Genomic DNA, 26,270 nt, shown 5'->3' on the forward strand with positions numbered 1-26,270 from the left:
TCCCGAGGTATGCAATTATTCATCCTCTCACAGACCTCAATTATTTTCATGTGATAAACTGATTGAGAATAGAAAGAATGTTCGTGCCAGGGATCTTAAACACTCGACCACCAAGGAAAAATTACGATAATTGTATATATTATATATATATATCTATATATATATATCTATATTAATAGAATCATATAATCAGAAAATTTCAGCAAAGAGTGAGGCCATTTCGGCCCATCGTGTCCACACCGGCCGACCAAGAGCTATCCAGCCTAATCCCACTTTCCAGCTCTCGGTCCAGAGCTCTGTAGGTTGTGGCACTTTAAGTGCACATCCACGTATCTTTTAACTGTGGTGAGGGTCCCTCCCTCTAACACCCTTTCAGGCATTGAGTTCCAGACCCCCACCACCCTCTGGGTGATGAAATGTCCCCTCATATCTCCTCAAACCTCCCCCAATTACTTTAATTCTATGCCCCCTGGCTGTTGACCCCTCTGCCAAGGGAAACAGGACCTTCCTATCCATTCTATCCAGGCCCCTCAATTTTATACACCTCAATCAGGTCTCCGCTCAGACTCCTCTGTTCCAAAGAAAACAGACTCAGCATCTCCAAACTATCCTCATAGCCAAAATTCTCCAGTCCAGGCAACATTCTAGTAAATCTCCTCTGCTCCCTTTCCAGTGAAATCATATCTTTCCTGTAATGTGGTGACCAGAACTGCACGCAGTACTCCAGCTGTGGTGTAGCCAGTGTTTTATGCACTTCAATCATAACCTCCTTGCTTTTGTATTTCATGCCTCAACTAATAAAGGCAAGTATTCCATATGCCTTCTTAACCACATTATCTACCTGGCCTGCTACCTTCAGGGATCTGTGGACCTGCACGCCAAGGTCCCTTTGTTCCTCTACACTTTTCAGTGTCGTACCATTTAATGTGTATTTCCTTGCCTTGTTAAATCGCCCCAATGCATGACCTCACACTTCTCCGGATTGAATTCCATTTGCTACAGTTCTACCCACCTGACCAGTACATTGATATCTTCCTGTAGTTTGTCGCTTTTTTCTTCATTATCAACGACACGGCTTATTTTAGTATCATCTGAAAACTTCTTACTCAACATTTAACTCCAAGTTATTGATGTATACTACAAAAAGCAAGGGACCCAGCACTGAGCCCTGTGGTACCCCACTGGATACAGCCTTCCAGTCACAAAAACACCCATCAACCATTACCCTTTGCTTCCTGCCTCCGAACCAATTTTGGATCCAACTTGCCACTTTGCCCTTGAATCCCATGGGCTTTTACATTCATAACCAGTCTGACAAGTGGGACCTTATCAAAAGCTTTTCTAAAGTGCATATACATTACATCATACCACTGCCTTCATCAACCCTCCTGGTTATCTCCTCGAAAAATGCAATCAACTTCACCAGACACGACCTTCCCTTGACAAATTCATGTTGACTATCCTTGATTAATCCATGTCTTTCCAAATGAAGATTTATCCTGTCCCTCAGAACTTTTACAAATAATTGTAAAAGGTTCGGCTGGCCAGCCTGTATTTACTCAATCCCTTTCTCCCTTTTTAAACAAAGGTACAATGTTAGCAGTGCTCCAATCCTCTGTAGCCAGTGAGGATTGGACAATGGTGGTCAGAGCCTCTGCTATTTGCTCTTTTGCTGCTCTTATCAGCCTGGGATACATTTCATCCTGGCCTGGGGATTTATCCACTTTCAAAGCTGCTAAGCCACCAATACTTCCTCTCTCACTATGTTTATTTCATCTAATATTTCACACTTCTCCACCCTCATTGCAAAGTCCACATCGCCCCTCTCTTTTGTGAAAACAGATGCAAAGTATTCATAAAGAATCCTACCCAAGCCTTCCGCCTCCGCGTACAGATTCCCTTTATGGACTCTAATAGGCTCCACTCTTTCTCTAGTTATCATCATGCTCTTAATGTATTTATAAAACATCTTTGGGTTTTCCCAGATTTAATTGCCAACATTCTCTCATGCTCTCTCTTTGCTTTCCTGATATATTTTTTAATTGCACCTCTGCACCTCGAGAGTTTCTGCAGTATTGAGTTATCGGTATCTGTCATAAGCTTCCCTTTTTTTCGTTAACTTTCCCTCTATGGCCCCTGACATCCCGGGAGCTCTAGATTTGTTCGTCCCACCTTTGTTTTTAGGGAACATACTTGCGCTGTGCCCTCAGGATCTCCTCCTTGAATGCCTCCCACTGCTCTGACACTGATTTACCAGCAAGTAGCCGTTCTCAGTCCACTTTGGCCAAATTCCATCTCAGCTCAGCAAAATTGGCTTTACCCCAATTGAGAACTTTTATTCCTGGTCCCCTTTGTCCTTTTCCATAACTACCCTAAACCTTACTGAGTATGATCACTCGCACCAAAATGCTCTCCCACTGATACCCCTTCTACCTGCCCCTCTTCGATCACAAGACCCAGTCCAGAACCGCCCCTCCCTTGATGGGCTTGTGACATACTGGATAAAGAAGTTCTCCTGAATGCATTTTTGGAATTCTCCACCATCTGTACCATTCACACTCTCATTTACTCAGTTAATATTCGGGTCGTTGAAATCCTCCTCTATTACAGCTCTATAGGTTTTGCACTTCTCAACAATCTGCCCATATATTTGTTCTTCTATCTCCCTCTAACTGCCCGGGGGACTATAGTGCACTCCCAGTAGTGTGATCGCCCCTTTTTTGTTCTTTAATTCAACCCACATGGCCTCGTTTGATGACCCCTCTAACACATCTTTCCTTTTCACAGCTGCAGGATCCGTCAATAATCTCACACAACTCAACTGAAAGCAGCCGGAATGTGCAGATTTGAGAGGGGCTTTCTGCACCGTCAGGGCTGGAAACTGTCGAGTTTGAATGTGTACCAAACTGTACAGAGTATTCAGTAAATATAGCAGGACTGGGAGACATTGTGCTTTGTTAAAAGTGAACCAGAAATGCACATTATTCAATGTTTCTTTTCTTCAATTGAACATGTTTTCAACTGGCTTTGAACCGGGAACCTTTTGCGTGTTAAGCGAATGTGATGACCACTACACTACGGAACCCACGCTTTCAAAGCAGCCTGCAACCTGAATGCAGCAACTTAGATCGCTCGGCCATCCTGACTGCTCAATATTATGTGTGGCCACCTGCAGTTTGATTTTGAACTTTTGTGTCCTGTCACATGAAATAAATGAGGACAGCAGCCGTATCTCTGCCTGACACTGGGCAAATATTGAGACAGACCTTGGAGCAAGGGTCTGGTTATTGCGAAACAGCAAAAATATGTTAATTCTGGAATTACCCGAAAAAACAGTGACCTCAACATGATTTAAACACGCAACCTCTTGATCGGGAGGACAGATGTGCTACTGTTGCACCATGAGGCCTAAACCCTGAGTCTGAGATGTTCGTTTATATGAAGGTTCTGCAATAAAAGGGGCTTTAAAATCCCCGCCCATTCCCACCGGGTGTCAGAAGCAGCGCTCACCTGCCAGTCACCGTATGTTTATTTGTTAAACTTTTGTGTTGCTTTCACGGGAAAGCATCATTAAATAACCCGTCACCTTCCTTTGCACAATGAAAGAAATGCTATCTGAGGGACAGTCGATACTTCAATCAATAAAAAGAGCAAATACTGGAAGTCTCAGCAGGTCAGGAAGTATTTGCCAGGAGACCAAACTCGCCTCCTATTGTTCACCCACAGCAAGTTTAAACATAATTTTCCCGCTCGAGATCGAACAGGGAACTTTTCACGTGTAAAGCAAATATGATAACCGCTACACTACAGAAACCTCTGTCACAGTAGCCTCAACAGAGGGGAGCTGACCAGTGAGCTCCCTCTGTGCTGATCACCACTGATTTTTAATGTGGAAGCAAGTCATCCTCGACTTCGGGGATTATCTAAGAAGAGAGGAGGATCGGGAATGTGTTGGCTCACCTAAAACAACTTCTGTCCCACACTGAAAGTTCTCAATCCTTCTCCTCCGCTGCCTTTACAGAAATGTCACGGATCACCCAGCCACATCCTCACAGTGGGGCCACAGAGGCTCCTACCGTCTCCCCGCGATCAGCGAACTCACCCAGTTTGTAAAATTAAACCCTGAACACGTGTCCCGCAAAGGCCAGGAGAAGAGGGAGAGTGTGTAAGCTCGTTCTGTAACAGATAGTAGTGGGGTTATTAACGGCGATTACAGCAATCATTAATCCTCTCACACACCTCAATTATGTTTCTGCGATGAACTGATTGAGAATGGAAAGGGTTAATGCTCGGGATCTTAACCACTCGACCAGGGAACAGCTTCAATAATTTGTAAAAGTATAAAAATATATAATTATATATGAACCTGAATATCAACGGTTAGCTACCTAGACCTCATGGCGCAATAGTACTGCATCTAACTTTGAGTGAGAGAAGTTGTTCCACAGTGACACCCATTTCATCTTTTGTTCCCTTTTAAACACTAGAAACTGAGACATGGAGAATAAATAGAGAAATAAAAGCATAGGGATACAGACAAGAGGAAGAGAGAAGGGGAAATACTGCCCCCACCCAGAACTAATGCAGAAACTCCTCTGCTGCGCTCGGGGTGGCCACCCACAGCCTGGATACACTAACATCCCAACAGCTCATTGACTGTCGGAGTGGGACCGTGCGGCGCTTCAGAAGACAGGACGAAAAAGCAAAGTCACTGATTCGGTCTCATGTCCTTCTCTAATCAAGAGTAGCTACACACAAGAACTTGCTTTTATAATGGCTACACATTATCTCTATGATTGTTAAGCATTTGGTTCGTTGATCGAACAACATGATTTTTGCTTTGATCGAGATTAAATTAAATTTGCGAGAAGTCCAGGGTTCAAATCCTGGATGAGCCCGAATTTTGAAATTTTACAAAGAAGACTTGCATTTTTGCAGCACCTGTCAGGAACTCATGACGACCCAAAGCGCTTTACAGCCGTTGAGTTATGTTTGAAGTATTGCAGTGTGGGGAAAGATGTGCCCAAATCACCCCACACAAACCTCAACTCTTTGCGAAGGATTTTGGTGCAAATAATCAGGTGCCTCAGGGACTTGGACTTTCTTTGAATGAGTTCTGCTTGTACCTGTATTCAAGCTTGAAACAGCAACTGGGCTTCCATCTCACGGGAGCAGCGTGTAGCGGTTAGCGAGTAGGTGACGAGGTTTGGGGTTGATGTGCGTCGCTTTCAATCTTTGAAATTCACCCAAACAAAGAAACGGTAAATCCAACTGTCGCTATAAGCATTTTGTTCGGCTTTAATCACAAGAATATCCGCAGTCAAGAGCTGAAAAAGAATTAAAACTTAATACCGGCTTTGGGACAATCAGAATACTTCATCACAGACAAGGCACCGGAAGGCTGGAAGGTAGATCACACCGGTTGTGGGAGAGCTGGTTGACGGTGACATGGAAGTGTCTGCAATGTGCGGGACCAGACTGCTTCCACACATCCACAATGAATGTCCCACACTTTATTTGGGAAAAGTACAACTGAGAGTGGACAAGTTCCATCCCGGTCGGAGCAATCTGAAGCTTTAACTGACTGACACCCTGGTTTGGGAGTCTTGCAATGTATGCTCATGTTAGTCTCTGTGGCGCAATGGGTTACCACGTTTGGATATTAACCAACTGGTTTGTGGTTCAAACCCACCAAAAGACAAAGCCATTTACTGTTTTTCCCCAAGGATTCGGTGCCGCACGGTTCCAGGTTGTTATTGTGCGTTTTGGCTGCACAAATATATTCCACAAACGTTGCCAGCTGTGCTGTTATCCAGTGAGTTTCCACTCCAATACTTTTAGAGCATTCAGTTCATGTAAAACGATAACAATTTTTTCCATGGATCATGTTCCTCCATCCAGCCCACTAGAAATAAGTTATGTTATTGGGTTTACAGGAACTGGTGGAAATTGTCTGGGCTATCGTTATGGCTTTGCTCAGATTCTGGGTTTCAACAGTCAACAGTTTGCGAAGGATTACCTCATGCCAATGCCAAGCACGAAAAAGGCAGAGCGAAGGGCCAAATGGCCGACTCCTGCTCCTGGTTCCTGTGTTCTTATGCAGAGCACAGAACAAATGATTAAATTATCAATTCTCCCTCAGTTCGCATTTCATTCATTGTGCAGAAGAAGATAATGGGTTCATTAATGATGTTTTCCCATGAAAGCAACATAAAAGTTTAAGGAAAATAATTCACCCAACATGGGGCTCGAACCCACGACTCTAGGTTTAAGAATCTCATGCTCTACCGACTGAGCTAGCCAGGCTCCTCAAAATCTTCCTTGTCAATCCCCTTTAGAACATTGTCCGTGTCAATGAGATCACCTCTCTTTCTTCTGAACTCCAGAGAGTATCAGCATATTCTACACAATCTCTCACCATAAGACAGTCCTCTCATCCCAGGAATCAATCTGGTGAACCTCCGTTGTACCACCTCCAAGGCAAGTGTATCCTTCCTCAGATAAGCAGACCAAAACTGTGCACAGTACTCCAGGTGTGGTCTCACCAGGGCCCTGTACAATTGTAGCAAGATGTCCTTACTCTTATACTGTGGACTATATATTAGGTACGATGGGGCAAGTGCCCTGTTTTTCTCCTGATCACTTGCTGTACCTGCATACTAACCTTTTGTGTTTCATGCACAAGTACCCCCAGGTCCCACTTTACTGCAGCACTTTGCAATTTTTCTCCATTTAAATAATAACTTGCTCTTTGATTTTTTTGTGCCAAAGTTTATGACCTCACACTTTCCAACATTATACTCCATCTGCCAAATTTTTGCCCACTCGACTGAGCCTATCTGTGTCGTTTTGCAGATTTTTTGTGTCCTATTCACATCTTTTCCTCCCATCTTTGTATCGTCAGCGAACTTGGCTACATTACACTCGGTCCTTTCTTCCAAGTCGTTTATATAGATTGTAAATAGTTGGGGTCCCAGCATTGATCGCATCGGCACTCCCCTAGTTACTGATTGCCATCCCGAGAATGAACCATTTATCCCTCCTCTCTGTTTTCTGTTCGTTAGCCAATTCTCTATCCATGCTAATATATTGCCCCCAACCCCATGAACGTTTATCGTGTGCAGTAACCTTTTATGTGGCACCTTGTTAAATGCCTTCTGGAAGTCCAAATGATCACTTCCACAGGTTCCCCTTTATCCACCCTGTTCAGTACATCCTCAAAGAATTCTAGAAAATTTGTCAAGCATGACTTCCCCGTCATAAATCCATGCTGACTCTGCCTGACCGAATTATGCTTTTCCAAATGTCCTGTTACTGCTTCTTTAATAATGGACTCCAACATTTTCCCAACCACAGATGTTAAGTTAACTGGTCTATAGTTTCCTGCTTTTTGTCGGCCTCTTTTTTAAAATAGGGGCGTTACATTTGCAGTTTTCAAATCTGCTGGGACCTCCCCAGAATCCAGGGAATTTTGGTAAATTATAACCAATGCATCCACTATCCCTGCCGGTACTTCTCTTAAGACCCTAGGATGCAAGCCATCAGGTCCAGGGGATTTATCCACCTTTCTTCCCAGTATCTTACTGAGTTCTACCTCCTTAGTGATAGTGATTGTGTTAAGTTCCTCCCCCGCTATAACCCCTTGACTATCCACTGTTGGGATATTGTTTGTGTCCTCTACCGTAAAGACTGATACAAAATATTTGTTCAGAGTTTTTGCTATCTTCATGTTCCCCATTACTACTTCCCCGGTCTTGTCCTCTAAGGGACCAACATTTAAATTAACCACTCTTTTCCTTTTTATATACCTATAGAAACTCTTGCTATCTGTTTTTATATGTTGTGCTCGTTTACTTTCATAGTCTAGCTTCCCTTTCTTAATCATTTTTTTAGTCATTCTTTCCTGGCTTTTAAAAATTTTCCAATCTTCTGTCCTCCCACTAGTTTTGGCCACTTTGTATGCCCTTATTTTTAATTGGATACCGTCCTTTATTTCTTTAGTTAGCCACAGATGGCTATCTTTTCTTTTACACCCTTTTCTCCTCACTGGAATATATTTTTCTTGAAAATTGTGAAATATCTCCTTAAATGTACACCACTGTTCATCAACCGTCCAACACTTTAATCTATTTTCCCAGTCCACTTTAGTCAACTCTGCCCTCATACCTTCATCGTCTCCTTTATTTAAGCTGAGTATGCTGGTTTGAGATCCCACTTTCTCACCCTCCATCTGAATTTGAAATTCAATCATGCTGTGTGTTATGCTCATAATAAAGTGATACAACTAAGCACTGTATGCAATGAGTAAGTGTGACCTTAGCTCCTTTAATTAAACTCCAGAGTGCAGGTACAGGATGGGAGGCCTGCTTATATACAGTGCTCCCAAGGGATGCTGGGAAACCTTGGGACTCCAACAGGTATGCCCTCTGGTGGTGGTATGATACAGGTTGCCAAGGTTTACAGACATAACACTATGATCACTCATTCCAAGGGGATCCTTTATCAGGAGATTGTTTATTAATCCTGTCTCATTGCACAGGACCTGATCCAACATAGCCTGCCCCCTGGTTGGTTCCGTTACATACTGCTCAAGGAACCCGTCCCTTATGCACTCTATGAACTCTTCCTCAAGGCTACTCTGACCAATTTGATTTGTCCAATCAATATGGAGATTAAAATCATCCATGATTATTACTGTTCCCTTTTTACAAGCCACCACTATTTCCTGGTTTATACTCCGACCAACAGAGTTGCTACTGTTAGGGGCCGATAGACTCCGCCCACCAGTGACTTTTTCCCCTTATTATTCGTTATCTCCACCCATACTCTTTCAACATCCTGATCATTTGAGCAAATATCGTTTCTCACTATTGCAGTGATTCCATCCTTTATCAATAGAGTTACCCCACCTCCTTTTTCTTTCTGTCTGCCAAATACCCCTGAATATTTAATTCCCAGTCCTGGTCACCTTGCCATCACGTCTCTGTAATGGTTATCAGATCATACCCATTTGTATCTATTTGTGCCGTCAACTCATCTATTTTGGTACGAATGCTACGTGCATTGAGACAAAGTGCCTTTAAATTTGTTTATTTACCCTTTTTACCTGCTTGTTTCCTCTCGCTTTCAAACTCACTTTCTTTATTTTTGTTTTCTAATTGCACCATTACTCCCCTCCCTACTGAATCTATTCTCAGGTTCCCATCCCCCTGCCAAGCTAGTTTAAACCCTCCCCAACAGCACTAGCAAACTAACAAAAGCGAGGATATTGGTCCCGGCTCTGTTTAGGTGCAAACTGTCCGGCTTGTAAAGGTCCCACCTCCCTCAGAAGTGGTCCCGATGCCTCAGGAAACTAAAGCCCTCCTGCCTGCACCATCTCTCCAGCCACGTATTCATCTCTCTATCCTCCTATTTCTGTACTCACTCGCTCGTGGCACCGGGAGTAATCCGGAGATTACTACCTTTGAGGTCCTGCTTTTTAATCTCTCCCCTAGCTCCCTAAACTCTGCCTGCTGGACCTCATCTCTCTTGCTACCCATATCATTGGTCCTGATATGGACCACGACCTCTGGCTGTTCACCCTCTCCCCCACAGAATTGAGGTGATGATGTTCCCATGCGCCTGTTGCCCTTGTCCTTCTAGACGGTAGAGGTCACGGGTTTGGGAGGTGGTGCTGAAGAAGCCTTGGCGAGTTGCTGCAGTGCATCTTGTAGATGGTGCACACTGCAGCCACGGTGCGCCGGTGGTGGAGGGAGTGAATGTTGGAGGTGGTGGATGGGGTGCCCATTAAGCGGGCTGCTTTGTCCTGGATGGTGTTGAGCTTCTCGAGTGTTGGAACCGCACTCATCCAGGCAAGTGGAGAGTATTCCATCAGACTCCTGACTTGTGCCTTGTAGATGGTGGAAAGGCTTTGGGAAGTCAGGAGATGAGACACTCACCGCAGAATACCCAGCCTCTGACCTGCTCTTGTTGCCACAGTATTTATGTGGCTGGTCCAGTTAAGTTTCTGGTCAATGGTGACCCCCAGGATGTTGATGGTGGGGGATTCGGCGATGGTAATGCCGTTGATAGCCGGGCCTGCTTAAGTTGCATGTTCCCATCGCTGATTGCTGCCAGGCGCCTACTGGCTCCGCCCTGTGGATTTACCTCGAACTTCAAACCACAAAACCGGTTCTCCTGAATTCCAAGGTGTGTACGGAAATCAACTTACAAAAGCCCTGTCCTTATCCACAGGGGTTGCGGCAATTTTCTGATCGCAAAGCGCTTTCGGTCCTTGTCCTTGTCCAGAAAATTGCAGATGTGGAAATTGGGGAGTTTAATGACTTTGAAAGGAGAACATTGTTGTTTGGTGCAGTTCCGGTCAGAGAAATGTTTGTGAAAGGAACTTTTGGCAGAGAGAGGGATTGAGCATTTCAGCTTGTTCCTGAACACTTCTCTCTGGGCACTGATTTTAGCAGCAGTTTCTGTAGTGTAGCGGTTAGCATGTTTGCTTTACATTCGAGAGGTCCATGTTTGAACCTGGGCAGAAACATTATTTTTCCATCGGAAAATAGGTGCAGGAGTAGGCTATTTGGCGCTTCAAGCCTGCACCACCATTCAAAAAGATCATGGCTGATCATTCCCTCAGTACCCCTTTCCTGCTTTCTCTCCATATCCCTTGATCCCTTTAGCTGTACAAGCCTGAGGAAAACGAAGCTCATGGTCTACAGGGCTGTAGTAATGCCCGCCCTCCTGTATGGCTCAGAGACATGGGCCATGTACAGTAGACACCTCAAGTTGCTGGAGAAATACCACTAGCGATGTCTCCGCATGATCCTGCAAATCCCTTGGGAGTACAGATGCACAAACATTAGCGTCCTCGACCAGGCCAAATCCCCAGCATTGAAGCACTGACCACACTTGATCAGTTCCGTTGGGCAGGCCACATTGTCCGCATGCCAGACACGAGACTCCCAAAGCAAGCACTCTTCTCGGAACTCGTCCACGGCAAACGAGCCAATGGCGGGCAGAGGAAGTGTTACAAGGACACTCTCAAAGCTTCCCTGATAAAGTGCGACATCCTCACTGACACTTGGGAGTCCTTGGCCATAGAGCGAACTAAGTGGGGGAAGTGCATTCGGGAGGGCACTGAGCTCCTCGAGTATAGTCTCCGAGAGCATGCAGAAATCAAGCGCAGGCAGCGGAAAGAGCGTGCGGCAAACCAGGATCCCTGCCCACCCTTTCCCTCAACGACTATCTGTCCCAATGTGACAGAGACTCTGGTTCTTATATTAGACTGTTCAGCCACCAGAGAACTCATGCTTAGAGTGGAAGCAAGTCTTCCTCGATCCCGAGAGGCTGACTATGATGATGAGCGTATTATTGTAACATTATTTATTTCCCATCCCTATTTGCCCTTCGGACGGTGATTGTCTGGAATCACTGCACTCCATGTTAGGGAGGGAGCTGCAGGGTTCTGACCCAGCAACAATGAAGTAATGACGATATATTTCCAAGTGAGGATTATGTGCGACTTTGACAGAGAAACACATGGGAACACCACCACCTGCAGGTTCCACACCAAGTCACAGCCCATCCTGATTTGGAAATATATCGTCATTCCTTCATCACCGCGGGGTCAGAATTCTGTCCATCCCTCCCTACCTGCACTGTGGGAGTGCTCTCAGCACACGGACTGCCGCCCTCACTGCTACCTCCTCAAGGGCAGATAGGGAAAGGCAATAAAGGCTGGCAGTGAGGGCCACAGCCCGTGTTTGGATAAAAACCCTTCAACTGAGAGCATGCTCGCAAGCTATGTGACTGCAGAGCCTTGAATACACAATCCAGGCTGACATTTCCAGTACGGAGGGAGTTCCAGTGGAACATTAAACCGAGGTCATGTAAATATCACACGGTACAACGTCGCTGTCAGAGCAAGTGAGATCTGCCTGATTTCTTTCCCAATATTTCATCTTCAGCCAATTGAGAAACAGCTTATCTGGTCTCCAGCACCGGACTACTTTAGGAACAAATATTGTGGTGTGAAAACCGACTGCTGCAAATCTAAATGTACAACATTGCCGACACGTCAATGCTACACATTGCTGGTTTTTGCAACTTTCTCTCGGGATGCTGGGTCAATTGAAATTTTAAAGAAAACAATCGCTATGTTTTTGTTTGATAATGGTATCACTGTATATGGACCAAAGGAAGTTGAGGTACAGACAATTATGATTCAATATCGGAACAGGCTGGAGCGGCTGAATGACCTTCGCCTGTTCCTCGGTTCCTCTGACGGTATTTGCAAGGCTCATGGTGTCAGCTTATGGTTGGCTGCAGCTGAGTGTCCTCATTGAGTCAGTCCCAGCTTGTATCAGACTTTAGTCGGGAACGTGTCAACATTTTTAGGGATTGTGCAGAGTTTACACATTCCAAAAGCTCTGAGAACCTCCGTCTTTACCGGAGCCTGTGGGACTGGGGCACTATGTGGTTGCATGGACTGTAGAGCGGTGGGATCAGATTCAGTCATCATTTGCAAAAGGCACTTGGATAAATACTTGATGGGGAAAGGTTGCCTGGCTGTGGGGGAAAGGGCAGAGAGAGGGTTGACTGATTGGATAGGGCTTTCAAAGAGCTGGCACAGACACGATGGGCCGAATGTACTCTTTCTGTTCTATATTATCTAACATTCTCTATGATTCTACCTCCAGTGGGAGCCCTGACCATGTTCGTGTCCAATGGAGCCTTTCCTCGTGGCACAATATTGCACGGGATACTCCGGAATCCATACATGCAGATTGTCGTCAGGCTCCAGTGGGCGGCGGCCTATAGGAGTGAGTTCCTGTTCTCAGGGGATACTGGGAGCTTGCTGTTCTTACAGTGCAGCCAGAGTATGATCTACTGTTCTAATACCATCGACAGGAGCCTTTGAATAATCAGTACTGTGTCAGTGTGTTCAGAGGTCTATGGTAAGAGAGATAATATCTCCCCAGCAGTGTCTCAACATTTACAGGGGATCTGGGAGGGGGTCACAAGTTACATGCAGTAAAGGTGTCTTGTCACAGTCAGGCAGTTCCTGGACTGTGGCAGCATTTACAGGGGAGTGTGGATGTGTGTTTTAGGAGTGCTTCAGCTTTTATTCAAAGAGTCCTCAGAGGGAGGTCTAGAATAAATGCCGATTTTATTGTGGGTTCCATGAGAGTGAGAACACCAGCGGCTGGTCGGGGCCATAAACGGAGCGGCGAGCGGCCTGGAGCAGTGCGAAGGCGTAATACTTCAGGGAGCAGCGCAAGCTGGTGCAGGAGGGTGATGGCAGACAAGTGACGTCATCAAGGTCCAGGTCGATAATTGGAGCATGGGCAGATACAGCAGGAGCGGCGAGATCGGGGCGAAGGAGTGGTGAGAGACTGTGGAGGGATGTGATCGGGGCCCAGGGGAGGCGTGAGTTCAGGGCCAGGAGCCCAGGGTTAGCACGGGCCAGCCCACACTGCGATATGTGTGCACTGGGTCCGTGCAGCAGAGCTGGTCTCCAGTCGTCTCGGTTAACACTTGCCACTGGACCAAGACCTCGCTCTGTCAAGCCCGTGTGATGGCTGGGGTGCAACGGCCACCACACGTTAAAAAAATCCACGCACAGGCATCTTCCACCCTTCGGGATGTAATTCAGGACCTGGAATATTAGGTCCTTCATTGAAACACCTGTGAACTCATCCTTTTTTGGCGCCGAAGCAAGTCATCCTCGCTTCGAGGGACTGCCTATGGTGATGATGATGCAATATTTACAGCGCGTGTCTGACAGTTTCCCCCTTTGTGGAAGAATTGACGTCAGTCTGTGGTGGAGTGATTGGAAGGTGGTTACTCGAAAGGTTTTAGTGTTTACAGGGGGTAACCGGTGATGTCACATGCTCACAGGCCTGCCGAGCAGTGTGTCTGTGTAAAGGACCATTCTATCATCCGTCCCTTCATTGTCTGACATCTGTCTGACTGGGTCAATGTTTGAAGACCCAATCACCATGTCTGGTCAATGTTTGCGGTTATCTGAGAAACCTCGTCAACATTTACAGGTGCTCCCAGGAGTCGGGGGGCAGAGGCTTGCAACAACTTTCCCACAAATATCGATAGTATTTTACAATATTTACGGGGATCCAGCGTCAATATTCATTGGTGAACCAGAGAATAACAGAGGTTTGTCGGTGATTTTCGGCAGTGGTTCTTTATTTAGAGTGCTCCATGAAATTGTTCATCTTTGCAGAGGGTGCGAGAGTCAGACCATATTTTCAATGGGCCCCTGAGAGTCACCATGGAAATTTGGTCTGGACCCCTCGATATTCTTCAGATCGACAGAACCCAGATAGACCGAGACCAGATGTGAATGTTAACATCTGCAAAGTGGCTCCGGAGTTCCCTAATGTCACAGGGTTGTATTGCATCATAGAAACAATCTCAAACAAGGAAACAGATCTCCTCCCACTTGTAAGCTGACTTCGAAAACTCAATCCCGTTTTATTTTCACCAATTATCATCTGGTCTCTGGTGGAACATGTGGCGAATAAATGTTGTTCTATAAAAAATGTGCAAGAACAAGGGATGGGCTGAATCTGTTTGTTCTAATTAATGTCAGCCTCCATGGATCATCATTGATTCATTAGAGGGTTTCTGGTATTATAAATGAGAAGGCACATCTTCCAGTGTCAGTGGATTCTGTGTCGCTCATAGAAAGGGGAGCATGGCTCGGAGTGAAAGGCTGCAGATTCACAGGTCTTCAGCTTTCACACAAAGCGGAAGATGGACCTTTATGGAACATCTCAAGATGCATTTTCTTTTTCGGGATATACAGAGTATTTACTATCCAGTCTTGGCTGCTTTCGGTGTTCCTTGTAAGTCACTTCTTCCCGATATGATTGATATAATGCGTGCTTTCATGCACTGTTGTCCTTTCCATTCACTATTCCACCTTGCCTGCTGTTGGTGAACCAAGTCATTGACTGTATGAAGTTATAACTTCTGTAAACCATGCTCAGTTGTGTGACTGTTCTGAACATGTATTCTCCTAAATCTGCTGCTGTTACTGGAGCAGGTAAGTTACTGTACTCAACTAATAAATCCAACAATATTCTACATTATTTATTTTCCGATTATTTCTGTCACGATATTAGTGGTTACTTGTATTGAGTATATTGCATCTGCTGTGTGGTTAATAATGTTGCATTTTCCCCTGACATGATTGCTTCTCCAATCGTTTATTGACTGGCCGAGCTCAGCGACTTCACTTTTCACGATTTGTTTGATTTGTTACAGCCGTATTAAGCAGCTGTCGTTCTTTGAGTCTGGAACACCATCAGTATTGTTGGGTGATTCTTTGTGTTGAGTATTCTGTATTGTGCTGCTCGCACTGAGCATGTGTTGCAAACTGGAAAGCTGCCTTGCAGCACTTTGATGGTCTCTGCAGAAATTCTGTGTGATGGCGAATTATAGAACGAATCCAGATAGACAGATGGTCAGTACAATGTGAAATAATTCAGCTCCCGTCAGTTGGCTGTATCATTCTCCCCTATCGACCACTTCGCCTTCCTGCCACTATTTTAATGGTTAGGTTATGATCAATTTAAAACACCAATGCTGTTCTTATCATTTAGTACACTATAATTATGCAATTGTTGTGTGAGTATGTTTAACTGTATTGCTACCCGTGTGAGTCGTGTCACAATATCCCGCTTTAATTGCCTTCAATATATTCCCTTGTTTTGTGTCTCACAATGCAGCCAGTTTTATTTATTTGTTCCAGGCGAGTTTTTATTGCCCATCCCTCGTTGTCCTTGAGAAGCTGGTGGTGACCCACCTTCTTGAACTGCTGCAGTCCAGTGCGGTGAAGGTGCTCCCACAGTGCTGCTAGGGATGGAGTTCTCGGAGCTTAACCCAGCGACAATGAAGGAACTTGATGTTCCTGTACACACACTCACTTTCATGGTTTAAATACAACAAATGGTACATCTTCACTTTGAATCATGGGCTTCAGATCAGAGATACACTTTGAAATCTTTTCGCAACCCACTGTTGATTGAATTCTGGTCAGTTTTCACAATGTGTACCGCTAACACTCTTTGTTACTGATGTGTGTTTCGGGGATTTGAAAAGGGTTGCATTTATAGTTTTCATGCAATAATATGCTTAATCGGTTAAGCACCAGTGATATGATCTTTAATCATTGCTTCGAGATTTATTCCATGCCCATGTAACACTGACACTCCAGCGAGACGCCCACTAACCTCCGATTATCGTCCACTCTATTTATCGTAAATGATTCGAATTAGTTGCATCTAATGTTTAATAATTTGCTTTTTTAAGGTCATGTCCCGTACAAATTGCGAACACACTCATTCCTTACGAGCAGTTGAAACACCGCAGGTTAGCACGATTCAAACTATTTTGGCCTATGTTGCAGCAGCAGACACTGAGCTATGAGCAGCAGGTGATACATAAGCTGGCACTTGTCTATAAGCCAGGGTCTCTGGATAGAGATCAGGGACAGGGACCATGGCTGGTGGTCCTCCTACATACCGAGCCACTGGGATTCCATCAGCAGTAGGATCTAGGACTCATTTACCATCGCCAATCCAGGGTCACTGAGACCAATTCAATCTCTGTGACACAACACTTTCCCACAACTGGGTTTGGCACATTCTGGTCCTATTTGATTCCGTGTTACAACCCTCGTCGCTTTGAAGATTTGACCTGTGTCAGGCTCCTATATTGACCACTGCTCTTTTCTTCATTAAATTAATATGTTATTCCTATGTTAAGTTTAATGTCAGGCAAATATTGATTTCACCATTTAATATTGATTATTTTATGGTAAATAAAATGTCTGTACAAATAATATTTCTCGCGGATAAAATAACCAGAATCTATCATTGATTGCATTCACTAAATGTCATCTTTGGCCAATGTTTCAATCACACAGAGGCCTTTTTTCTCATTCTCTTCCTTCTCCTTTCATTCCTTACAGTTAACATCTTGACAATTGTGATCCTGTCTCGCGGAAAGTGCGGTCTCTCCAAATGTGTCACTCGCTACCTGGTGGCCATGGCAGCGGCGGATCTACTGGTCATGATCATCGATATGGTACTGAGACACCTCCCTGTCATTTATTACACAGAGTTCCTGTTCATGAGGGCCATCCCAGTGTGCAATATCCACGCGGTCGTGCTTTACGCAGTCACGGACTGTTCCGTCTGGTTCACCGTCAGTTTCACCTTTGATCGATATATCGCCATTTGCTGCCAGAAGCTGAAAGCTAAATATTGTGCAGAGAAAACGGCGCTGGTTGTTATAGCAACAGTTACTATGATGTCCTTTTTAAAAAATACTTTCTGGTTCTTTATGTACACGAGTAGATACTGGTTCATCAACCAATCCTGGTTTTGTATTGTAACAGATAGTGTGGCAGAGTCACCAATTTGGGGTGCAGTTGAATTCTTTCATTACACGTTAACGCCAAGCACTGCGTTTATTTTGGTCCTGCTGTTCAATGCTTTAACGGTCAGGTATATTTTTGTGGTCAGCAGAGCCCGCAGGAGACTCCGGAGTCCCGTCGGTGAGGAGAGTCCCAGTGACCCAGAGATGGAGAACCGCAGGAAATCAATGATTATACTGTATGCTGTCTCGGGGAATTTCATTCTGTTATGGGCGTTATATATGATATATTGTATTTATTGGCGAATGGCCTACCTGGGATATGAGGTTGTGTATCTACCTGTGTTTGTACGGGAGTTAGGGTTCATGCTTCAACTCATGAGTTGTTGCACAAACACCTGTATTTATGCAATGACACAGCCTAAGTTCAGAGATGAGATGAAGATTCTGTTAAAATATCCCTTCATTGCAATTGTTAAATTAATTAAAAAATGAGAACAACCCAACACTTGAAATCAATTTTGTCTCAACTTATTTCAGTCCCACTCCCTAGCAGCCTCAGTGATTGGGACATAATGGGTCCCATGCATTGCAAAGTGTCTGTTTTGCAGATGACACTAATTTCAGAGGGACAGTAAGTAGTACAGATGTGAGCAGGCTCTTACAACAGGATTAGACAGATGGAGTGAGTGGGCAAAACTATGGCAAATGGTGCAATGTGGGGAATTGCATCCAATTTGCAGCAAAGAAAGTTAAATTGAAGCCATTTCTAAACGGAGAGAAAGGAGGATCTGTAGAGGGTTGAACAGATTTTCGAGTCAATGTACACAAATGATTAAAACCAAGTAGATAGGTACAAAAAGCGATAAAACGTGCTCATGGCTGTTGGAACTTACCTCAAGAGAGCTGGAATACAAAGTGGTGGTAGTTATTCTACAGTTGCATCAAGTCTTGCTCAGACTCATCTGGAGAATTACTTTCAGTTTGAGCATCTGACCTCAGAAGGATATGGTGGCACTGGAGGAGTACTGCGCAGATGCACCAGAATGATACCCGGGCGAAAAGGGTTAAAATACGAGGAATGGTGGCATAAACATGGATTTTATTCCCTAGTTCAGGGTGATTGAGACGTGATCTGATCAAGCTGATTAAAATTTGAAAAGCAATCTCTCGAGTAAGTAAAGAGAAATGATTGCCTCTGGAGTTGTGATTAAGAACAAAAGGGTTACCATCTTAAAATCAGAGCTCAGGCGTTCAGGAGGGAAATGAGAAATCAGGTTGTCGCACAAGGTTACTAGAAATCTGGTGCTCTCTCCCCCACAAAGCTGTGGATGCTGGGGCACAATTGGAGCGGTTAAGACGGAGCTCGACAGTTTTGTGTTGGGAAAGTTTCTCAAAGCATGAGGAGCAAAGCTGGGTAAATCGAGTTGGGCGCAGATCAGCCCCGATCCAATTGGGTGGTGGAACAGCCTCGAGTAGATGAATTACCTGCACCTCTTCCTAATGTTCCTATTTTCATATCCAAATGCAACCAATTCCGTTTCTAGGGATATTCCCCTTTCGAAGTGAAAGAAATGGTAAGGGATATAAATTATAGCAGGCAAAAGAGCAGACAGAATGGTGGTCAGAATAATACTGAAGCTGGTGAACTAATCAACATTAGGGGGGTTGGAGAAAATGGCGATGTATGTAACACTTGCTTATATAGGTATAGCACACTTCTCACGCATTAAAACTATATCCTTAACCTTAGTAACACATACACGTCAGCAGTTACAATTTTGATTGGAAGTCTCTGAGGAAGAGATAAGACAGCCAGTATTTTGAGAACAGTTACTTTAGGCGATGTGCAGACTGGGGCAGAGGGCAAATAATGGAACAACACAATCATGGGAGATGGACAGTTGCATAGACCACTCAGAGCCAGTCTGATAAGAATCGACAAATCAATGTAACTCCGCTGATAGCAATGGACCTGTCGACGATTTTGTAGGCGGGTAGCCCCTCTCCAAAGCCTGTATAAATTATACTCAAAACCTCATGTATTTTGAAGGTTCCACACCGAACCTGACCTTGCATTGCTCGAAATAAAGCCGGTTAAACCTGACGTTTAATTTGTTTACTTCCGTGGTCGTTATACAGAGGAGAAGGATGAGGTTTCGATTATCTATATCAGGTAGTCCGCCCCGAGGGAGAGAAGCCTTCCTTTTACCCCTACATTTGCTGCTGCGAGCGGGTTTCAGACCCTCCGGCCTGGATGATGTGATAGCTAGCATTGGCAGTGAGTATGATTTTGTACCACATGCAGCTTTAGCATTGACGGGGAAGGAGGTAATATAGAATAGTCGAAAATAGGTGCGGGAGTAGGCCATTCGGCTCTATGAGCCTGCACCACCATTCAATATGATCATGACTGATCATGCAACTTCAGTACCCCATTCCTGCTTTCTCTCCATACCCCTTGATTTCTTTAGCATAAGGAGCACATCTGACACCCTTTTGAATATATCTAATGAACTGGCATCAACAACTTTCTGTGGTAGAGAACTCCACAGGTTTACAATTCTCTGAGTGAAGAAGTTTCTCCTCATCTCGGTCCTAAATGGCTTACCCCTTATCCTTCGACAGGGACCCCTGTTTCTGGACTTCCCCAATATCAGGAACATTCTTCCTGCATCTAACCTGTCCAGTCTTGTCAGAATTTTATATGTTTCTATGGGATCCCCTCTCATTCTTCTAAATTCCAGTGAATAAAAAGCCGAGTCGATCCGTCTTTCTTCATATGTCAGTCCTGCCATCCCGGGAATCAGTCTGGTGAACCTTCGCTGCACTCCCTCAATAGCAAAAATGTCATTCCTCAGATTAGGATCCCAAAACTGTACACAATATTCAAGGTGTGGCCTCACCAAAGCCCTGTACAACTGCAGTAAGACTCCCTGCTTCTATACTCAACTCCTCTAGCTGTGAAGGCCAACATGCCATTTGCCTTCTTCACTGCCTGCTGGACCTGCATGCCAGCTTTCAATGACTGATATGCCATGACACCCAGGTCTCATTGGACCGCCCCTTTTCCTAATCTGTCATCATTCAGATAATATTCTGCCTTCCTGTTTTTTGCCATCAAAGTGGATAACCTCACATTTATCCACATTATACTGCATCTGCCATGCATTTGCCCACTCACCTAATCTGTCCTTGTCACCCTGTAGCCTCTTAGCATCCTCCTCGCAGCTCACACTGCCACCCAGCTTAGTGTCATCTGCAAATTTGGAGATATTACATTCAATTCCTTCGTCTAAATCATTAATGTATATTGTAAATAACTGGGGACCCAGCACTGAATCTTGCGGTATCCCACTAGTCACTGCCTGCCATTTTGAAAAGGACCTGTTTATTCCTACTCTTTGCTTCCTGTCTGCCAACCAGTTCTCTATCCACATTAATACTACCCCGATACCATGTGCTTTAATTTTGCACGCTAATCTCTTGTGTGTGACCTTGTCAAAAACCTTTTGAAAGTCCAAATAGACCACATCCACCAGTTCTCCATTGTCCACTCTACTAGTTACATCCTCAAAAAATTCTAGAAGATTTGTCAAGCATGATTTCCGTTTCATAAATCCATGGTGACTTGGACCGATCCTGTCACTGCTTTCCAAATGCGCTGCTATTACATCTCTAATAATTGATTACAACATTTTCCCCACTACCGATGTCAGGCTAACCGGTTTATAATTCCCTGTTTTCTCTCTCCTCCCTTTTTAAAAAGTGGGGTTAAATTAGCTAACCTCCAATCCATAGGAACTGATCCAGAGTCTATAGAATGTTGGAAAATGGAAAATGACCACCAATGCATCCACTATTTCTAGGGCCACTTCCTTACTTACTCTGGGATGCAGACTATGAGGCCCTATGTATTTATCGGCCTTCAATCCCATCAATTTACCTAACACAATCTGTATAAAGAACTAGAAGGGAGTAATCTGTCGAACAAAGTCATAGGGAACCACGGAAGGATAAAAACCAAGGTTGGGGATAGATGTATTGCCTGAAAAGAAGGAATACAACCTAAAAAGAGGTGTGAGTCCCCAGGATGTTTCGGAAAACTGGCCAGTGGGATAAAATTAAGATCAAGGGGAAGGGGGGGGGTCTCTGAGATATGGCCCAAAAGGGTCCCGAGTATAAGTGCTAAAAGGAAAACAAAGCGGTATTGTTAGAGGGGTCTAAAGGCTTGGAAACAGTACACGGAATCTGGTAGAGGGATAAGCTTATCCAGACGAAAACGTGTTTGCAATGGTCTTATGTAGTTTAAATTAACAAATTAACGGAGACACAAGCCCTCTGTGTAAAATGCTTGTTTTATACAAAATCTAATTTGAAGAAAGGAGATTTAAATGGAAAAATACGTAACTTAATAAATCCGAGTTGATATTGGCTGTGAAAAAGATATTGGTTTAATTGGAGGGTAATTAACCAATGAAAGCTGAATATTCTTAATGGCCACAGTGAAATCTCGGCTTTGTTTCAAAGTGTGAATATTGGAATACTCTATGTTGATAATGATTTTAAACTATGAGAAAGTTTCACTGCAGTCAAGAAAAATTGAAATTTCGGGTTTAAAAACCTTTTCAAAATGGTCGGTGCTTATCAAGGAAAAGTCCCGAACAGTCTAAACAAGCAGGAGGGTTTTGAAAAAAACGAGGGGAGAGGATCTAATCTATGCGAACGCAGCACAGGAAGGGGAAAAACTGGGAATTAGGAAATGTTGCTGAATTTAATTTCTTAAAAAAGATGGCACCGGCCAGAAGTTTAGCTTTTGTACCAAGAGAAATAAAATACAAGACTTTCTCAGTGAATCGGACCTTAAAAAAACATGAAATGCTGGAATGTCTATAGCTTGTGTGAAAAGGTAAACCGTGTGGCAGTTTCTCTGAGTGTTTAGACTATGATTTACTGAGCTAAGAAAAATAAGCCACAGTTGTCAGTACTTATTTTAAATTAGATTTCAGTAAACAAAATAGCTATTAAAAATGTGTGTTCTCGTTTTAAATCAATTTAAAAAAATCTTAGGCAAGTATTTGAATTGGAAGTTTAGAAAAATTGAAGTTTAAACTAAAAGGCTGTCTTTCCCGATGAGAAGGTTTTATTTAAAGCTAATTATAACAGCTTTACTAATGATTTCTGCTGTTTTAACGGATTCCTAATTTCTAAGCAAGTTTTGAAGGCACAAAGACCTGGGGTAAAAATTTTGTTGATTACGCGAAGTCACGTAATAACGTCAGGCCTTCTTACAAACCTGTAAAGGAGTTAAACCTTTCCATTAACAGCTGCTTTATACTGGACATTATTAATTTGGGTTTCTTAATAAAGGAAATGAAAAAGTAAGGATGGCAGCCAGAAAACTCACCTGACAGACGGAGGAAATGGTGGGATAGTCAGAATAAAGATAAAATGAAGAAAGCCTCTGTAATAATACTCGCCAGCTACAGAGGACAGATAAAAGAAATAGATACTCAAACAAAACAAATTCAATAATTAGAAGCTAAGATAAATAAGCTGGAGGAGATAAAAGACGGATAGTACGGTGCGCAGTCGTAGGAAAAAAATGCAAAGATTCCTCAAGCACGGGATGTTTAAAGACGAGCTAGGAGAAGCCCAGCAAAAGATAATGAAGTTGGGATTGAAAGTGGGGCATGATTACAATGAAACTTTGGAGTGGGCAGAACAGGTGGAGGAGTTAAAGTCAGAACACAGGGAGAAGATACAAAACCAGCAGCAGAGACGAAGGGGGAGGAGACACCCCCTCGCACAGCTCCCCTGATATGTTTTAGCTGCAATAAGGGAGGAGGCGCAGGAAGGCGAGGCCCCAACAGGCAAAGAAGGGAGCACCCTTTGGCAGTATGTGGATGATATCCTTATTGCCTCCAGCACAGAACAACAACACACTAGCTTTAACTACAATGTGAGGAGCTCTACAGAGTGTGGGATTAAAAATAAATCCAAGGAAGGTGCAGTAGGGAAGGAGTGAAGTAACATATCTCGGACACATAATATCAGAAGGGAAGAGACAGATGTCCGAGGACAGAAAGGAAACAATTCGATCACTGCCCAGGCCAGGGACCGTGACAGGGGTCAGGCAGATACTAGGGCTATTCAACTACGGCAGAAATGCCCAGATCAGGAAATTGTGGCTGTAAGGTTAAAACAAGCTCTCACAAGTGCTGCAGCCCTGGCATTACCCGACCAGAATAGGCCCTTCCACATCTATACCCACCACAGTAAAGATCATTAAATGGGGACAGGCATCGGCCAGTGGCAGAGTAATGTCGGGACACATACCCAGATACCTTAGTGGAATTGTTTAACACAGGAAGGCTAAAACCGGTATCCGACATGCGAAGGGCAAGGTGGGAAGCATGCTCTTACCCCCCCACGGGATGGTAACAATAAAAGACAACTGTAACCAGCCTGCAGGGTGGATCATTACGCAGGGAGAGGAGAATCAGTGTAACACGACAGGAGAAGGCGAGGGAAGTAGTCAGGTTTCAGGAGGCAGACATGGATCTATACGTAGATGGGTCTCGGCGCTATATCAACGAGACACCATGGACGGGTGGGCCATGAGAGATAGCAGCAGACAGGTCAAAAGGGAAGGATTGCGAGAAGGGGGCTCATCAGCTGGAGTGGCTGAATTGGTGTCTCTCACCGAGGCTCTGAGGCTGGTGAAGGGAAAACGAGTAAACATCTCTGCAGACAGTCGATATGTTTTTGGAGTAGTGCATGATTATATGGTAGCCTGCAGCAGACAGGGATACATGACCTCAGGAGGAGGGGCGATTGAACATGAGGAGATTGTTAAACAATGAGTGGAAGGCTCCCTCCTACCCCAGGAGTGATAATAAAGGTCAAAGTGCACATAAACATTACCGACCAACACCAACAGGGAAACGCATGGGCAGACAAGGCAGCCACGCGGGTGGCAGAGACAGGTACAGTGGCCGGGGAAGCCCAGGTCGGAGCATGTACAATCGGGCCTGAGGAAGTAAACATGCTCAAGGTACAGGGAGAAGCCACTCCACAGGCAAAGGAGGGGTGGAAGTAGAGAGGGGCCCAAACCGGCGGGATATGGAGGAAAGATGGGAATGTGGTGGCCCCGGAAAGCATCCGGGGGAGCCGACTAAATCCATACAGGTAGGACCAACATGATAAGCTCGATGTCCAGATGCTGGTGGTGGAAGGGAATAGGGAGAGATATAGAGGACCACTGTACAAGGTGCGTGACATGCACCAAATATAACCCAGGGGTGAAAGTAAAGGTCAGAATGGGACATCAGTCCTGACAGAAAGGACCCTGGGAAAACTTGCAGGTAGATTTTACTGGACCGTTACCCAGCAACACGGAGAAGACAAACTGTCCAGTGATAATAGAGCAGTTTACGAAGTGGGTAGATGCTTTCGCCACGAGAAATTGTTCAGCAGAAACCGTGGCCAGAATCCTAGCAGAGGAAATAATACCCCGATGGGGAATGTCACAGCAGCTGGACTCAGATCAAGGTCCCCACTTCACAGGGAAGGTGATGGAACAGACCTGCGCTTTACTAGGGATTAGGCAAAGGTTCCATATCCCATGCCACCCAGAATCCTTCGGATTGGTGGAACGAATGAATAGGACCTTAAAAACAGCCCGAGCTAAAACAATGGAGGAAAGTGGGAAAGGGTGGGTCGAGATGTTACCCCGAGGACTGATGATGCTCAAGGCATCCCCTCGTTGGACGACAGGACTGACACCCTTTAAACTAATGACTGGAAGGGCAATGAGACTGCCAGAGGTCTTGGTTACAGGAAGCGAGGACGTAGGAGCTTATAAAGACAGAATACGGAGATTTGTGATGGAACTCTGTAAGCAGTTACAAAACTTAAAAGCACAGGCTAGAGATCAGCAAGTAATCAAGGACTTCGAGAAGGACACTTAGGAACAGAAGGTCTAAATAGCCCAAATAGGCAGTCAGGTAAAGATTAACCCCGAGAGGTCTGGACTCGCACCGAGATGGAACGGACCCCATCAGGTAATAATGGTGGGTGACACGTGAGCCTCCGCAGATATTCGGTTTATAGGCAAATGGAAACACCAGACCCAGTTGAAAAACCATGGTCACTAATCAACCGGTGTTGACCGGGAAATATTATCTTTTACAGGATTCTGATGCTCGTGGGAACAACATGGGGGAACTCATCTGCATACCTAGGACAACCGGTTGAGCAAGGCCTGTATTACAGGGGCTCGGATGACACTAGTTGTGATAAAGAATCAGGAATGCTGACGGTGACGGTCGGAACAACAGTGGACTTAAATTGCAGCATCGGATTAACAGGCATGAGACACTGTAGCGAAGGTTTGTGTCGCCAATGGGGATGGGCCAATATTGCGGGAGTAACAGTTTGCATAAATTAGATTGCGGTGTGTTTTACAATGAAACGGGGGGACGAAGATACTGCACCTGGGAAAAAGGGGCGGGGTGTACAGATAAGGTGCACGCCCAATTAACTTCAATATTCCGGAGTACCCCAGCAAGGGAAGGATTTTAAACCGTTCTCATAAAATACAGCGTGGAAATGAGATAGGGATAAAAGTTCATCACATGTAAAGAGAAAATGAATGATTGAAGATACCACTGTCCCTCAGTAACTATATTATTAGTTCTTTCATTCTGAAAAAGTTTATCGGTTAATTAACAGTGATTAAATGAATTCTTATTGTTTCACATTAGCTGCATGTAGTCAATTTTATAAGGTTTTGATTTAGAACCGGTGTTACAAAAGTTACCGTCCTGACCTGGAATCAAAGCTGTTTTTCGGTGGTGTAAGGAGTGGTTTTACCC

General features: G+C 44.5%; 1 long non-coding RNA gene across 1 annotated transcript; it reads left to right on the top strand.

Moving 5' to 3' along the window:
* Positions 1 to 11,745: 11,745 nt before the first annotated feature.
* On the top strand, positions 11,746 to 17,034 carry LOC139252636 (uncharacterized). Its single transcript, XR_011591494.1, has 3 exons — positions 11,746 to 11,879; positions 16,324 to 16,383; positions 16,985 to 17,034. It is a non-coding gene; the product is annotated as an uncharacterized lncRNA (long non-coding RNA).
* The last annotated feature ends 9,236 nt before the right edge of the window (positions 17,035 to 26,270 follow it).

Source organism: Pristiophorus japonicus, unplaced genomic scaffold (assembly GCF_044704955.1).
Source record: "Pristiophorus japonicus isolate sPriJap1 unplaced genomic scaffold, sPriJap1.hap1 HAP1_SCAFFOLD_472, whole genome shotgun sequence".
NCBI lineage: Eukaryota > Metazoa > Chordata > Chondrichthyes > Pristiophoridae > Pristiophorus > Pristiophorus japonicus.